This window comes from Dendroctonus ponderosae, unplaced genomic scaffold (assembly GCF_020466585.1).
Source record: "Dendroctonus ponderosae isolate FM_Combo_2020 unplaced genomic scaffold, Dpon_F_20191213v2 Dpon_F_20191213_8, whole genome shotgun sequence".
In the NCBI taxonomy this organism is placed as follows: domain Eukaryota; kingdom Metazoa; phylum Arthropoda; class Insecta; order Coleoptera; family Curculionidae; genus Dendroctonus; species Dendroctonus ponderosae.
Genome location: NW_026019016.1, coordinates 10243748 through 10255618, shown reverse-complemented (window position 1 = coordinate 10255618; position 11871 = coordinate 10243748). Strand labels below are relative to the sequence as shown.

Here is an 11871-nt window from a genome sequence, read left to right as displayed (position 1 = left end):
GAGAACCTGTCAAATTATTCACTTTTTGAATGTGTCCAAAAATGACGCTTTCTGTCGGTTTTTCTAGTGATTTTTCTTTTATAGTCAAAGAGTGCTACAGTCAGTTTCAATTTTCAATAGTTTTTAAAATTTCTTCAACTTTTCAACAGTTTTTGAAATTTCTTTAATTTTTCGTTATTTTTTCGRAAAATTAATCCTGTCAAAATTACAWTGTTCCAAGTTTTTTCTTTGTTTTTTGCTCAAAATGGTTTCTGAAATGTGTTTGAAAATTGATTTGAGTTTAATAGCAGTTTGTTTTAGTGAGAATTTTTCGCGTATTTCTCTTAATAGGTTCTGGCCTTAGATGGAAATTTGAAAATCAGCAAAAGTAACATCAAATTTCAGGACATTTCAGATCGAAAACTCGAATATTTGAAAAAAATATTTTTTGCTGCYGTTGTTTTTCTCTAAATAACTCTATTAGWCCTGAACCCAGTTGGATGATTAAAACTGGGTTGTGAAGACCGCAATCWWCTGTAAAACCAGCTTTTTAGGCAATTCAAATCGGTTAAGAAACGTAAAATTTGTTATGATTTGTGACCGTCGAGCAACAAAATTTTMTATTTAACASTTTAGACGAACTTGAGATGATTAAGTGCCAAGCAAGCATTTTTAGACACGAAAATCGTACCTTCTTTATAMAAAATAAAACTGCGTTGATGTKCCATAAAATTACCGTTCAGAAAACTAAACTCGGTTAGAAATCTGGAAAGTTATGAAGGTCCGGCCTTCAAGCCGGATATCCAATTTTTAAGCCAAAAATGTTTTGAGTTTTCACACTTTATGTAAACGCCAGATGCATTTAAATGTCGAAAAATATTTAGAATTGTTATGCTTTAGGCAAAGTTTTGAGCGCTAATAATGCATTTTTTGTAGAAAAAGTTGAAATATTTGATTGTAAATTGTAAGCAAGTCGTAACCCTGAATTTTTGAGAAAAAAATATCTGCGCTCGTTTACTTAAAAATTCCCATCTTCCAGACTGAAGCAGGCAGACAATTGCATATTTTACCATTTAGTGGACACTTATAAACTTGGAAAGTTTCAGAAAAATGCATTTGGAACCTAATTTTTGACGGCTTTGTAAATGTGACTCACAAAATTGATCTTGTCAGTCAATTGCGTTCGCTTATTTCGCATTTTTATTTAAATTATTTTTATTAGCAAACATGAATTGAATGAAACATGAAATATTAACACCCGATATATTGTAATGGTATACAAACCAAAAAGATATTTTGAGAAAGCATGGGAAAAATGCCTGAAGCGAAAAGAAGTAAATTGAAACAATTTTAGACGGTTTTTATGTTTTTTAGGTTCTTTTTTGCCGGAATATACAATATTAATATGCCAGAGTTAAGCCAAAATTTGGCGGAGCAACAACGTATTCACAAGTACTTAAGTAGTTTTAAAACACTAGAATATGTAACATAATAATAATAACATAGAATTAATTTTGGTATGTTCCCAAATATTGCGTTCCTCATTCCTAACCAGTTAGTCTTTTTAAATAACTGTTAAATTATTACAAATTTAACATTTGTTATATAATTTTAACATGTCTTAGTATGTATAATCTTGGTGTGTTTTAATATGTAATGTAATAGGCGGTTTAGCAACAAATAATGTGACCATTGCAAAATTTTAAGTTATTTGACAAAATGTTTTGACTATTTGTGATTTTAAGTGAACTGATGATGATGGAAAGAAAAAACACCGAACCCTATTCTGAAGAATGAAATAAACCGTAATAGCGAAGTAAATACCAGTACACCCAGGAGACGAATTTGTATTAAAATTAACTTATCTGTAATATTTTTTGGTTCATTAAATAAGAAATAATTATTATCTACAACTGTTATATAATGACTATGATTAGGCACTCTTTCAAATGCCATAATGATGTTTATTACCGCACTAGTGCGCTAATAAATATATACGGACACATAAGGAAATAATGGAGATATTTCATATCCGTCTCCACTGATTTTGCTTTGCAAAACGTAGAATATCGGATTAACAGCTTTTTAGCTGCTAGTTTGCCTGATTTCATGTCATGTTTTATTGAGGCACATCTGTCCACATCAGCGGGTTTGACCGCCCAATAAAAAATTCGCTTTATTTTCAGCCATGGTTGTTTTTTTAAATATTCTGCATTATTAAAATAGATCAAAACCATGTTTAATGGACATTGTATCAGAGCGTAATTGTAGGTCAAACAATAATTGCAGTTCAAAGCGATTCGAAGCTTTAATTGGATGTCGAACATATCGTTGGACAGTTGCAACATTTCTGGGAAACCTTTTGAATTAACATCTCAAAAGGTTTTTTTATGGTTTTCCTCGAATATCCATCGATGCAATTCGTGGAAATACGGTATACGAAACATTCATTGGCTAATTGAAAAGTCGGTCTTTTTTGCAAATGGCGTATTTGCTACTAAATACTCTCTGAAAGGGCAGAAAGACCTATTGTGTCGATAGCTTTTTCTATAGGAAATAAAGATTATTTATATATATATATATATATATATATATACTCTCTGAATATTTCAAAATAAAATAATACTAGAATATTCTTATTATGTCTAACTGACTTTAGATGTAAAGTTAACTTTGATTTATTACCATCAACGGTTATGCCCTGTCTAATTGAATGTATTAATTGTGCTGCAAAAATATTAAAACATAAAATGTATTTTCTGAGTCGTTTAACACGTTGGTCACCCGGGTCTGTAAATTGGATAAATTTTTCAAATGGCAGCTCTCGATTTGCGTTGGAAAATTCACGGTTCCATTAATCACCATCTAAATCTAAATAAATTCTCTCAGATAAATATTAATATTAACAATGCTTAGCGCATGCAGGCAATTAAAAACTAGTTATTCGATTGGTGCGGATATAAAATTAATCTGCTACATACCAAATTACGTTGCCTCGGATTAAAACATATAATATACTTGTTTAAACAATGACTTAAAACCTCGTCAAAATGTAATCATCACGAACTAATCAGGGAGACAACGTAACGGAGAGTTTAACATAAACATTTCACGTATTGTCGTTAGGGCAACGTGTTTTCTGCTTGTTTGCATTAAAAATTAGATAATGAAGGACATTACTAAATATGGGAAAAAAGGAATCGACGAGGATGGGATTCGAACCCACGCGGGCAGAGCCCATTGGATTAGCAGTCCAACGCCTTAACCACTCGGCCACCTCGTCATTAAGAAAGAAAAATTAATAACGTAAAATCCGATATGTGATAAAATGCATTCAAGCATTCTGAATTGAACTGCAAGCCGGCACGAAGTGCAATCGGAACCGGGAATTGTCGTAAGAGTACCGTTAGAAACGCCGCATGTGTTATGTGCTTAAAACAACACAACACCAGGAAACTTAATTCGTTGGCACCAAAAGACAAAGACGGCACTCATTTAACTCCTGAGCACAGATTGATTTGTTATCGACAAAATCGTGTGTTTTATGGTAAATAAATTTATTGTTATAATGAATAGAACATTTTTAGAAAATATATGTAAGTGCATACATTTATCGACTTTAAGTTGTAGAATGAAGCTACACGTTTTACTTGAGAACAGTTCGATACAGGGTGTTCCGTAAATATGTTAAAATATACAGGGTGTTCTCCTAGTCATTTTAGAGCGGGGTCTTCTTGAGAATTTTTTTAATTTGAGGTCTCATTTTTGGGATATTTGATCTCCAAAATGGCGAAAAATATTAGTTTTTGTTGTTCTTCTTTAAAACGGTTAAACATAGAACCTTCAATTGTGGTATACATTATAAGCTAATTGAGTTCGATTCTGTGGTACTGTTTTGTAGTTCAGTTTACTTTTATACAGGGTAGAAATGTGGAACCCTTACTTTTGTTTTATTCAGAAGTTTTTTGTGTGCACCTCAACTTTTATCAACATAATTTTTTTAATTACTACAAGTTATTTATCAACTTTTTTATCACTCATTGTTTTTTCCTAAGACCACTAGTTTGCCCGCAAAAAAATTAAATCGTTTCGGCTTGATCAAAACGTTCCAAGCCGTTGAATTGGGAGAGGTCAAGAAGCTCCTATAATCGCCTCCTAAATCTCCCGATCTAAACGCGCTTGATATTTACTTCTGGGGCCATTTAAAAATACGGTATATTCAACAGAAATTAATACAATCGAAGAACTTCAGGAAAGAATATTTAATATTTCTAACGAAATAAGAACTTCAGTGCAAACTTTACGGTCTGTAAATTTTAATTTCATTAAAATACTGCGATTATGCCAAGAATGTCAAAGTGATCAATTTTAACAGCTGCTAAGTTAACATTAGAATGGTTATATGAATTTAATTTTGTTTGTTTATACCGTTGCGCATATTGTCACAATGTTACTATTTAAGTAAAATTTATTCAAACTTCATATTTGTAATCTGAACCAAAATACACAATTTAGAAAAATAATTTAGGTTATTAGTAATCAACTAATAATGCGTACGAAAATTATTATATGAAAACATTATTGGATTTTAAAAAATTAACTTAATTACTTACACATTTTGAGAACGGCAAAGAAAACGATTTTATTTTTTTGCGGACAAACTAGTGGTCTTAAGAAAAAACAATAAGAGATAGAAAAGTTGGTAAATAACTTGTAGTAATTGACAAAAATACGTCGAGAAAAGTTTAAGTGTACACAAAAAAATTCTGAACAAAACAAAAGTAGGGGTTCCACATTTCTACCCTGTATAAAAGCAAACTGAACCACGAAACACTATTATAAAATGGCTCTCAATTAGCTTGTAATTTATACCAAAATTGAAGTTTCTATGTTTAACCGTTCTCAAGGAAAACAACAAAAACTAATATTTTTCGCCATTTTGAAAATAAAATATCTCAGCGACGAAACCTCAAATTAAAAAAAATATCAGGAAGACCCCCCTCTAAAATGACTAGGAGAACACGCTGTTAAAATATGTTAACATATTTACGGAACACCCTGTATAAGCATTGAAGCATTACAACAGATTAGCCTGGATTTTAATTAAAATTACCATTTTCACTTTAGGTTTGAAGAGCTCTTTTGGATTTCATTACTACGTAGTCAAAAATGAAGAATGTGCTTTCTATAAGTAAAGATAACGCAAAAAAATATTTAGGTATTGCCTTATTAACGATGTTTGAATCGAACCCGGAGCTTTACCCCTGAATGGGCCCCAAAATAGAGCATTTATTTTCGGGTCCGATTCAGATTGAAAACAGCCGTTATTATCGGATTCGCCATACGGACCTTTTCGAAAGAGCAATTGTTGACCTTTGGAACTAACTGAGGAATGGACTAGGGCTTCGAGACCTTTAAAGAGGAAGTAGGGAAAATTACTAATTATAGGTCTTTCTAAGAGAAAAATTTTAAATAAATTATATATCAAGAACAGTCCAAATAAGGCATGGCATTCTTTATGTGGTCATAAGACCTTTCTTAACAGGGCGCTTCAGGAGTCTTGTCTTCAGGTGTGAAGGAAAATTGCAAACCCTCAATCTATTTTTGATGAGTTATGTAACGCTTCCTTGAACCTTTTGGTACTCAGGAGAAAGGATCATTTGAACCATAAGGTATACCGAACGTAACTTTTTATTTTTGCACATAAACTTTTTTGATCTAATCCAAGAGAAAAAACTAAAAGTGCGTTTTAACTGATTTCTTAGACACACCTTCTATGGAAAAAATAACAAAAACGGTTATATAAACGTAAGACTGAAACACCCTAATATACAGGGTGTCCACGATAAGGATGCATTGCGTGAGGATCTCCTAAACCGTAAGCAATACGAAGTCAGTTAAATTAGGGAAAAGAGGGCCATATACATACAAGGCATTTTCAAAAAATCACATCGAAAAACAAAAAAATCTTTCTCATGGCACCTTTTCGAGCTCTACAAGATGGTGCCTATTAAATATAATATTAAATATAATTATTAATAATCCAACGTTTTGTTTCTTAGAAACTATCATCAACTTTTGTTTTTTAATAGCGAATTCAACAATGTATAACACAGTACGATTTGTATCGGTTCTTGCATCCAATTTTTTTTAGTTATGTCTATTTTACATGTACAAGGGGCTTCTTCAAAAGTTAACACCCCCCCCTAGATCGTTTATTTCAAAAACCTGTAAAAGTTACCAACGCAAAATTTGATTAATTTTACTCCATTTTTAAAATCAGAATTTAAAATAAAAATATGAAACACAAAAATGAAAATGTTGTCAAAATTCGACAAGTTTTTTTTTTAAATGAAACACCCTATATATTTTTAGACATAGGTACCAATAGGTTTTTTTCCTGCTTTCAAAAATATATATTTTGCCTATATGTATTTGTATTATCCGGTTTTCCTATATTAAAAATTTTATTTTAAAAATTATAAATAGCAACAAATCAAAGAAGCCTTAAAATTCGACAAGGCGCTATCTCCACTCCATAACGTTCGCCCTGAAGCACTTTTTCCAAATGAAAATGTTGATCTCTGATTGGGCGAGCGGGTCCTATTCAATGACGTCCAAATAGCCCCGACCTAACGCCTCTTGATTCTTTTCTCTGGCGTTATTTAAGAAATATTGTGTCTCAGACTTGCACTTGTAAGACGCCTTAAAATAGTGGATGCAATTAACTATATTAATATTAATCAGAATCAATGTATTCAAATCCTTATAGATAAAATTTATGTTTTTATTTATTTGTTTCTTTTGAAATTTATAGTAGCAAAAAATTCCGTTATGTTCTCTTTCTATAGTTTTTGTTTCATTTCAGGCTACTTTAATTTGGTGCTATTTAAAATTTTTAAAACATAATGCAGGAAAAACGGCTAATGCAAATCTACGCAACTTACGCAACTTTTGTGTTGGTTACTTGCACAATTAAAAAAAAATTACTTAAGGGGGGCGTCAACTTATGAGGAAACACCCTGTACAACAACAAATATCTTAAAATAAGACAGCTTAATAGGTCAAATTTCAGAGGTCTAGCATTTTTAAAACTTACTGAGACCAGAATAAAACCGTTCAATGAAGAAAAAGTTATTCCAAAATAGAAATTAAATTACATGAATCTACTAAAACCAGATAAAAAACCAAAAAAGTTAGACATACAATTTGAACTATTAAGTCATCTTATTTAATTGAATAGGCATAATTTATAAAAATTGTTTTTTTCACGCAAAAACTGTAACAAATCATATTATGTTATACATTGTTGAATTCGCTATTAAGACAGCTACCTAATACCTTATGTACTTTTTTTCGGTTGATGATGGTTTCCAAGAAACGAAACGTTATAATACATTTTTATAGACACCATCTTGTAGAGCTCGAAAAGTTGCCATTAGAAAATATTTCATGTTTTTTTATATCATTTGAAATAACTTGAAATTTAAAAAAAACGAAAATCACTTTTCTAAATACCTTCAAAATTAAAATAAAAACTTGATTTTCGAAAATGGCTTATTTTCGTATATAGCCCTCTACGCAACTTTTTCCTAATTTATCCGACTTTGTTTCTCTTACGGTTTGGGAGGATGCATCCTTATCTTGGTCACCCTGTATAATGGAATACTTAGTAAATATATAAGTTATACATACAGGGTGATCCAGTTTAAATTGACTTCACGTCTCGATAAAGCATCGAAAAACCTTCATGGACGTTTTTAAAGAAAAAGATGATACGCCACTGATTTTTCATTGAAAAAAAATCAGTTTTGCTCTGTTTATTCAGTTGAAATGAAAAAAGTTTTTCGTCACTTTCTCTGTACAATTTAGCGTTTTGAAGTGAAAAACACTTGATAATCATTTAACGAAATCACAAGTTCAATGGGTGTCACATCAAAGCAACAAAAATTAAAGAAATTGTTCGAATTGTAGTCAAGCCAACTCGATACATTTTCGATATCGTCTACTCTCTAACTAATGGATTGATTGCAGCTGATACTTGATGGGGACTTGATGACGCAAAACGAAACAAAAGGAACATTTTATCTGTCTGCATCCAAAGACCTAAATACCCATATGTTCCTATTTCATTCTCAAATATATGCGAAATATATTAGGTTTAAAACCTTTACCTTGACACTCTGTATATGTAGAGCAGGATCTCTCTGAACTTGTTGAGTGTATGAGGACATGTTTCACATATTACTTTTATCGTAAAATTTACTTGAATAATTTGTGCGAAAGAAAAATGAAACATTATTTTTTATGGATTTTCGTCTTGTACTATACGTTTAAATGTAAAGTTTCTTTGAAATCAGAACCAGCTGCGTTTTTATAAGTTATCTTCTTTTTGCCAAAAGCGGAAAGGAACGAAGTTGAAACGGTTTCCCTTAGAGGCATAAATAATTCCTCAAAAGCTGGCAAGTTTGGCTTTTACCTTAACCGAATTAGCAAAAAAAACCGCTCAAGAAGTAGCTGTATGTTTGGAGTTGGTTGAACTGGGTTGGAATTACATGAAACGCGAGTTTTACATTCAATAGCAACGGCTATTCTTGTTTACTGCCGAATGTTCCAGATCGTTAATAAACCTTATACGATATGGCAACGTTTTTGATTTTAATTTACTTAATATTGCTTCTTTCGACATTAACATTACTACTTTGTATGCAAATCGGCGAATTATCGAACAATTTGGACTCACATCACGTCACTACAGTGACGCAACCGTCGTGTAGTTGTTGGTTCCTGATAGAAGAAACACTGGCAGAAACTATAGTCGTATACGTTCTATTTTAAATCCCGTATTCATTTTGATATTTCCTGGCGTCTTGAAAATTCTGGTCCGATCAATTATAAAATGAAAAATTACTGGACGTAAAAATAGCGCCGCTCGACCCAAAATACAAATCAGACGGGTAATCTCGGCAAAATTTCCAAAAAATATTTACGCTCAAAAATAGAAATATATATATTTTACAGCAGGCATCTCACGAATTAATACGTTGGCACCACATAAACTTTAACAATTAAATTTACAGTTTATCCAGAACTTACTTTATATTGAAAAGTAAACGGAACTTTTCACGAAGAAAACATAATAACTTTCCGCTTAATTTCAGCGAGGCGATTTTCATGTAATCAGTTTTCGAATTGCGCTAGCTTCTGAATAGCCGCGATTGTTAATCTTCAATTAGAGCAAATCGTCACCAATTGAAAGGCTGTCTGCCTAATAGACGTTAATAGAGGTATTAATTATTGATGGTTACACTAAGAACAAACGATACGATATTTAGTTGACTTGAAAAGCATGTCAAAAATCACCAAGTTTAGTAGCCTAAAAAATAAAACACTTGTAACAAATAACCTCTTCAAAAGAGAATCAGGACAATAAAACATCTGTCGGCATACTGAACGATTGCATCAAGACACAATATGGCCCGGGAAAGGCTGCGAGACGCGCAAATTGCAATTATCTGCAAAAACGAACCAATATAAGTTTTTAATATCGCAGCTCAGCATCATTTTAGAGGATAATAACGAAAAAGATTTATAGGCAACTCGAAGCATTGAACTCATACTGATGTGGTAAAAGTCCTAGACGCAGTCTGTTGGAAAATTTAGTGCATCAAATGAAAATAAGTCACTGACAACTCAACTTAGAAGATTTATAAATTACCCGATAAGACGAGACAAAACCAAATTAGTGCTTTTCATTTCGAGAATCGTTTGATGGACATTATTTGTTCTGAAATAACCAAATTTGCATTGTATGAAAATCTGATAGTTTAGCAAGGAAAGCTAATCCACTAAAGAAGATTGCAAACAATTATCACGAGTATGAATTAAGAGCATTTTACAATACAGGAAGAAGTGCGAAGTGACCATATATAAATTTACATTTTTCTCAAAAAATATCCAATAGATACTGCTTACAAGTGGATCCTCACTAAAATCCGACTTGGCGTTTTTGACATAAATGAGCAACTCCTGATAACAAAATCAGGACTACTGAAAAAGTAGAAACTGAAATTCAATTTTTTGCTTAGTATTGGAAAATAAAGTCAGTCAAGTTTTCAATACCAATTCAACAGCTACACCGGAAAAATATGCATTAATGCTTCCATTAAAAATTGATAATTTCTAATTAGCCCGCGTAATAATCCGAATAGTATTTTCAAAAAAAAATGGTTGTGCTTATTTTCAGCAGCGCTTGGAAGCGTCATATTTATTTTGAGAATTAGCGGCATCATGTGTGTAGTGACGTCATATTGATACAGGTGAACTAGGTTTTATTTTTAAGTTGCTATTCGATTTACGGCTTTGGCTCTGTACACGCGAAAATTGGTAAATATCCACCAATTTATCTCTAACAAATTTCCCATTTTCTCCAAGTAATAATGTATCGACGGGTAGTCAGCTATGAAATGAAAACCGGGCTTTATGTAGTATTGTAGCGCTATGTTAACATGAGGAACGGAGCGATAATTCCATATCTCAGTTTATGTAGTGCATCAGCTTCCTGTGTGGAAATGTTCATGCCATATCTCCAGAACATATCAACGTCTATTTAACACAAGAGTAATTAGCTCAACTTCACTAAGGGAAGATGTCTGAAACTAAAGTATCCCGAACTTTCCACTAATTAGCGGATTTTACATTAATTTTCCCAGTGGGTAATTAATATTCGCTCAAAGACTTCAGTTTTCAACCTGTTCTTAAATTGAAAGAAGCGTGATATCAAAGGCTTGAATATAAAATTGTGTTAAAAATATCAACCCTATTCAGGAAAGGAGCATACTTTTTCTTTGATATAATTACGATGTTTATTATTTGGAAAGCTAATTGCTTGCTTTCATAATCCAACCGTAGATTTATTTTTTTATCGGCTTTTATGCTTGAGTGTTTGAGCTTAAGGAAATAACCGCTTTAAGTTAACAGCATGAGTTCAGTTTTCACTTTGACAATTTAGCTGTTACATTTAGTTAAAAATAGCTAGTAGGTACGTAAAAGAGACCGCATTTCTGAAAATGACATACTTAATAGAATGTGTACCAAAATCAACGCAATACTTGCAGTTAATTACCCTTTATTACCCTCAAAAAGGTTAGAGCTAGTAGTTAGCAGTTAGCGTTAGTAAAAACAAATTTCACGTTACAACAACCTATTTTTTATTGAACAATATCTTAAATGTGATAAAAGTTTGGCGGCCACAGTTTATGAAAATTTTATATAAAGTATGGTCGGAATAGTGTTTTAACTTGACTGTGAAGACATTCACTGAAAAAGCGAGAACCCTCTGAGGACGCTAAAGACACTGGTTGTTCACAAACAAGCTCTTCGAATGTCAATATGTTGTTATTGAAAATCCCAGAACATCAATTCAGCGTCGTGGGCAATAATTGAAAATTTCAAGAGCAAAAGGTATGTCTGTTTGCTTACGAAATTCAATTAATACAATAACTGAAGCCCAATGACCATTCATAGCGAATAGAGTTAAACAATAATACTTAATATAAAAACGAAACAGTGTTTTCTATTTCATTCAAATCTTGGGTTAATTTTGGGTGTTCCTTTATCTACACGTTTAAGCGTTCATAGTTCCCTACACAAGTTTGCATGTTCTGATTATATTAGAATACAGGGTGATTCAAAATTGGCGTCATTGCTTTTAAGGGGTGATAGAGGCTCCCTTGGAGAGTACGAGAAAAATATTGAAAATTAACTGATTAATTAATTGAAAAAAGATATTAACAGTTGAAGATCGAATTTCAATTTTATTATTAAGCATTATTTTGAAATTGTTCCATGTTTAATTGGTAGCATATTGGAATACTTAAGCATTCAAAAGGA

At 32.0% G+C, this 11871-nt stretch overlaps 1 protein-coding gene and 1 non-coding gene across 3 annotated transcripts in view; one reads left to right on the top strand and one right to left on the bottom strand.

Moving 5' to 3' along the window:
* Window positions 1-11871, top strand: part of LOC109546376 (capon-like protein) — a 116354-nt gene that overhangs the window by 59230 nt on the left and 45253 nt on the right. The gene's annotated exons all lie outside the window — the stretch shown is intronic.
* Window positions 3181-3262, bottom strand: Trnas-gcu. Its single transcript has one exon. It is a non-coding gene; the product is annotated as a tRNA-Ser (tRNA).